This window comes from Rhamphochromis sp. 'chilingali', assembly GCF_963969265.1.
Source record: "Rhamphochromis sp. 'chilingali' genome assembly, chromosome: 1".
Lineage (NCBI taxonomy): Eukaryota > Metazoa > Chordata > Actinopteri > Cichliformes > Cichlidae > Rhamphochromis > Rhamphochromis sp. 'chilingali'.
Genome location: NC_137929.1, coordinates 4,535,386 through 4,541,493, shown reverse-complemented (window position 1 = coordinate 4,541,493; position 6,108 = coordinate 4,535,386).

Sequence of the window (6,108 nt, the reverse complement as noted above, 5' to 3'; positions counted from 1 at the left end):
TGATGGCAGCAAAGTTTGAATGGAGCTCTCTGTCTGTGCTGATTTGTCGCCCTCTGGAGGTCAAAGCACAAACTGCATGATGTCACTGTAACCACCACAGTGACAGGAAGTGTTTTTATGACTGAAACACTGAAATGATGCTAACGGCTGTCGTTAGGCTCACTGACAGCAGTGCTGATGTGTTCATGTCAAACACTGGCTCAGGTCAGACTCCTTCATCCTTCTCCAGCGTGAGGCCGCCCTCAGACCCACAGGAGCTCTGACCTTTGACCTCCTGACCCTAACCATTTTAGTCTTGTTGCATCTGCAAATCCATCCAAACTGTAGCCGAGCAAAAGAAGCTGGAAGCTGTTCTATGAATGATGTTGTTGAAGGAGCTTGGAAAGAAAAGCGTCTGGACTTCTTTAAGTTGCTTGAAGAGGGACATGGACGTCTTAACACCCACTCACATCCTGGGACATTTGATCACAGGAAATCACATGATAGCGTGGGGCTAGATCTCACAATGGGTTCACCCAAAACCTTGGCTGATTGTGACCCACACCCGTTCTCACACCGTGGCTCGTGTGATTAGGTAGAGGATCAACAGGGGCTCCGTGTCCCTGAATTTAAACTGAATCTAAACACACCGTGCACAATGCCAAGTTAGATAATGGTTAAAAGAACAAGATAAGAATAAATAAAAAGATAAAATAAGGATAAAAAATAACTTAAAAAAATAAAATAAAAAGATAAATAACTGCAAATAAGTACAAATAAGTAACTGAAGACACGTGTGGTCTGCAGATGTCGATGTACATGGATGTACATGGAGTTTAATGTGCAAAATGAACTTAGTGTGCAAAGTGACCTGATGTGCAAACTGCAGTTTGAGGTCGGTCAGCTGTTCAGGAGTCTGATAGCAGTGGGGAAGATGGAGTTGTTGAGTCTGGATGTTCTACATTTCACACTTCTGAACCTTCGTCTCGAGGGCAGAGGTGTGTCTCTCCTCTGGACTCTGTGATGGTAGCTGCTCTGCAGAGAGGGCAGCGGGGTCCTGATGATCTTCTCCACAGTTGTTATCACTCTCTGCAGGCGTTTGCGGTTTGCAGTAGTGCTGCCGTACCATGCAGTGATGCAGCTGTCAGGCTGCTCTCCACAGTGCAGCTGTAGAACCTGCTGAGGATCTTGGCCAACATACCAAATTTCCTCAGCCTCCTCAGGAAATACAGCAGCTGCTGAGCCTTCTTGACCAGCTGTGTGAGTTTGAGTCCCTCACTGACTCAAACTCCTTCAGTGACACTTGCAGCCTTGCAGATTAGTTTGCTGATCCTGATGCATCTCTGGAGCTGATGCTGTCCCCCAGCAGACAACAACAACATAGATGCTCTCACTAGTCCACTTTACCCTCTAATCACATCTCTGACATCTGCAGGTTGCTCCATAGAGACTCTTGTGCAATGCCAGGTGTTTGTGTTTGTCTGTAGGTACACATTAGATATGACCATAGACGCACACACACAAGTGAACACAGCAGCACAGATGGTTTCCACCTGCTTCCCTCTTTCTTCACACAACTGTGAGGATGATGAAGAGGTTTCAGGACGAGGTGGTCAGCAAGCACAGGATAAAGCAGGGCCATGAAACTCTCTGGTGCAGCAGATGTTTAATCAGACTCAGCTTTAGGCTTCTTTTCCCACCTGGCAGCAAAGTAACAGCTTCACTAATGTGAACAGTCACAATGTTAAACGTTTCTATATCTTCATATATTTTTATCTGTTGATGCTGCAGAATAAAGTCTGTTAACAGAGTGCAGGATGTGTAGAGCAGGTCTTTACTGTGTCCACTTTCATCAGCCCCTGTGAAGTGACACAGAGTGCATGTGTGTCTGTCAGCTGTTGTTTGTTGTGAAGGATGGAACAAATGAACACACACTTTTAGAGAAATCTGAAAAAGCAACACGTGCTTGGGCTCCTTCTGTGCTCGTCTTCATTAATGCTGATCTTTCTTTCCTGTTTGTTCTTTGGCACAAGCTTCAGTCTTTTCTCCCAGGGCTCCTTCACACTTAGAAACACACCTACATTCATTTATACACAAACATCATGAAACAAAGGCTTTGTAAAAGAGGACATGAGATCCTCTCTGAACAGCACATTCATATCAAACACAGGACTGAACAGGATATACTGAGTCTGTGCTGTTTTCATTGTTACTTGCTGAGTATTTTTCCAGTGTTTGAAATGTGACTCAAGTCTGATTCTTCTACTGTGTGTGAACTCTAAGCAGCTGCATTAAACAGCTGCTTTTCAAACCAGGCTCAATCCTATGACTCTGTGAATGTAAACTTTTGTCACCTGCATGAATAACAATCCTTGATCTAGTCAGGACTGCAGTGCTCCTGTGATCCCAGCTTATAGATGGAGGCTAGCATGAGAGGCTCAGCAGCTAAAGCAGCACACCTGGGTCTCCCAGCCTATTAAAAGCAGCCCTTTGCTTCACCTGCTTCACTAAACATTATTATTATTATTTAAGCAGAGTGGTGTGATTCATGTAGGCATTGCTGTGTGACAGGAGGACTTTTCTTGAAACAGCTCGTGTGACGTGAGCTGACGTAAAAACAGTGATGTTAGCTTGATTCTCTTGGCTAAAACTATTTTAAAAAGAGGGTCAATCATGCAAATCTGCCAATAGAAGCCAAAGTTACAGCCCCTCAGAGTTTAAAGAGAAAAGGCCCGTTTCCAACACTCGGTTGTGCAAAGGGAAACAGGCCCACAGTGCCTGAGTGTGTGGGTAATTCTTCAAATAATATTCAAAAGCAAACATTTTGAAGCATGTAAATAAAATTCAATCATTTCTGCTCTTCAATACCTAAGAAATGAAAACTGGCAGATGGTCCCAAAATGTGAAACGCCTGGCTATCTGTGCATTTAGTGCTGCAAGTTTTCACTGTTTACCTTCAGAAGCATAAATCTCTGCACAGATAATGTTCATATGTGGATTCCTGGTTTCTGCAGTTAATTGTGACCCAAAGCATATTTTTAAAGTGGTTCCAGGCAATAAAGTCTAAAAATAAATACATCTACTTCCTTTTTCTGTGTTCCAGCCTCAGTGACTCTGACACAGTGCTGTAATATTTACACCTCTGATGAAAACAGAGTTTGTAGTTGCAGAGAAATACTCGACTCATTTTGGGCATTTACGAGCAGGAACCTCAGAAAGCCCCTCGCTGCTTCACTGGTTAAGAAGCAAAGCAAACATTAGTTCACAGTGATGTTAATTAAGGCCCAAAGTTTAGGAACGAACGTCAGCACTTCACTAATGAATGTAATGCTGATTCATGTGCTTGTTTTGTAATGTGCATGTTGTGCGTTGCTATTTCCCATATTCTTTGGCACTGATAGATGAAGAGTCTCAGGCAGGACCGAGGCTGCCAGCTGCTGACAGTGAGCAGGGAGAGAGCAGCAGAAGCTGGGCAAGAGCAGGGCACCTTCAGCCCCCTTCATCAGTCAGAAATCATTTGGGTGTCTGTGTGAAATGTCTGATTTTTAAAATCTTTTTGTAGACATATTTATTAAATGTTTAACAATTATATAGAAGAAAGACAATGTAAAGAACAAAACCTGACAAAACAAAAATGAGTTGAAGTTATGAACTGTTTCTGAGAGACAAATAACACCAGGATCCTTTTTGTGTAGCTGACAGCTGGTAACTGTGCAGGGGCGGGTCTAGCAAAGTGTTGCCAGGGGGGCAGGTAGGGCATTAACAGGGAGAGGGGGGCACAAAGACATACTTTTCTTTCTTGTTCTCATTTAAAATGTCTCACTTTTAATAAATAATTATCTGAATCTTACAACAAACGTTTTCATCTGATGTAAAATGTATAGAAATCCATTATTGTACATAGTCATTTTTTAGGGTCCCATCATAATTTCTTCAGAAGTAAGTACTGCATATGATGCCAGTGTTTCCCACATTTTCTAGATTCTGCACCAGTACTGTGTGTAAAATGCATCAAAAAGTCAGTTTGATTCTTTCTCACCTGTCTTTCTGTCTCCTTTCACTTTTTAAAGGTTGCCATGTTAGAAAACATATTTTGCCCTGCCGTGCTGTTTATTGATGTGGCAAATGAAAGGTTTATGAAAATATATCTAAATCTGTCATCAGTAATCAGCAATGATCATGTCTCACCTCTAGTCTCTGTCTTAATGTCAGGTTTCCACCGTGTGTTGTAGATGTTCAGGAGGTTAACTCGACCAACAGTCTACTTCCTGTTTAGAATACCAGGACAGGGAGGATGGTGCAGGTTTAAGTTTATTAGACTGATGCATGTATACTGTCAGGGGTTTAGACATTTGTTCAAAACACAAGTAAGAGAAATGAGACAACTGCAGACCAACTCAGAGAGTAATTAGAAAACGTGCGCACGGGTGAATGTCTCTCTGAGAAGACACCACCCCGAGCACAGGCTCGCTGCTTTATTTATAAGGCAAAAATGGGTTACATAGTACTTCCTCTTTTAACAGATGTTGACGAGAGGTTAAGCATTAAATCAACTTATCTGATCTTTCACACACTGGGATTAAAAATACAGAAGTATATCATGCTTTATCTGACATCACAGACATTATAGGAAAGAATGCATCATTATATCATGCTGTCAAAACATCTCAAACACTTAAGTAAGGAATGTATCAGTTTTCCTTTAACAATAAACTTGGTTAGCTGATTCTTCAACAATAGGCTTGGTTATGTGAAAATATATGAACACACTAAATATAAGGCACACTTGGTTAGAATATAAGGCCTACTTGATTATATTGTATTATAGAGATTTGGTTATAGTGTATAATGTAGAAAATCTCTTAACAGTTTCCCTCCTGTTGTTAATATATTTCACATGTTTAATATCAATGCATAGTCACTTGTTAAATCACATTTTCAACTTGCATATCATTCAGTGAAGTATCTAAACATCAGCTCTGTTAAGATTAAGATTATCATAGACATTCTCTTCTCTGGTTTCTCTAGTTAGCATATCATACTGGCGAAAGGGATCCTCCATATCTCTCTGGATCAAAACAAAATTTCCTAAAGTACGATTAAACATACTCATCACCATGCGTCTCAGACAAGGGATAATACAAGCAGCAAAAATGCAAAATAGAAACATCACAGTACATAGGGCCAACAGGCCTTTAATCAGCAAAGATTTCCAGGAGCCGCTCAGCAACCAGTCCCATCAGCCATGCTCATCGGTTACGTAGTCCTGTTGCTGAGCGTCTCTTAGTTGTCTCAGAACATTCAAAGCATTTGTCATGTTTAATGAGTGTATGTTGTCAGGTATGTAAGTACAACATGTCTTGTTGAACAGTACGCAAAGACCTCCTTTCTCTGCAAGAATAAGGTCCAAAGCTACTCGGTGTTGCATGACAGTGATGCGGATTGCATCAATTTCTTCATTCTGTGATTTGTCAATGCGGGTGGAAGCGTTCAAAAACAGTCCAAAGCGATAGTCTAAAGTCTCAATTCGTAGTGCGTTTTTTCCTACTCCTGTCCAGGGAAACAGAGAGTGCATTACCTTGTCGGCGGTACTCCAGAGTTTGAATTCCTCTGGCACATCTGTTCCAAGGATTGAATCATGAGGCTTGATTTCTATATGACGCCTAACTCTGGTCTTGTTGTACACAGATATCTTAAAAGTGTGATCTGAAATGAAGATAGGTGCACAGCATCCTGACCAGTTGGGTGGCAACATAAAGTACGCACGCTGTCCGCACAGCCATGCCATACCTTGTACCCAATAGGTGCCATTTACCTGTTGATTTAGGTTGACTGTCCCATACCCTACTCCTCCATAGGTTGTGTTGCAGTTGTCGGTATGGCCCAGAGGGTGGCGTCCTTGCACTGACGCTTGGTAGAAGCACAGAGGATGCCACGTCTCTGTATGGGTCATAAAAACAGGGAAAGGGACAGAAGCATTTCTGTTTTTTACTGTCATATCTACCCAGAATTTGTCGTCACAGATTCCATCCTTCTTCAGGCCTTTTGCACCTGGGAGTGAAGCTTTCATGCCGATTGTAAAGTATTGTCTTCCAATGCTGGCGAAACTTGCTGCACATTCACTTTGCA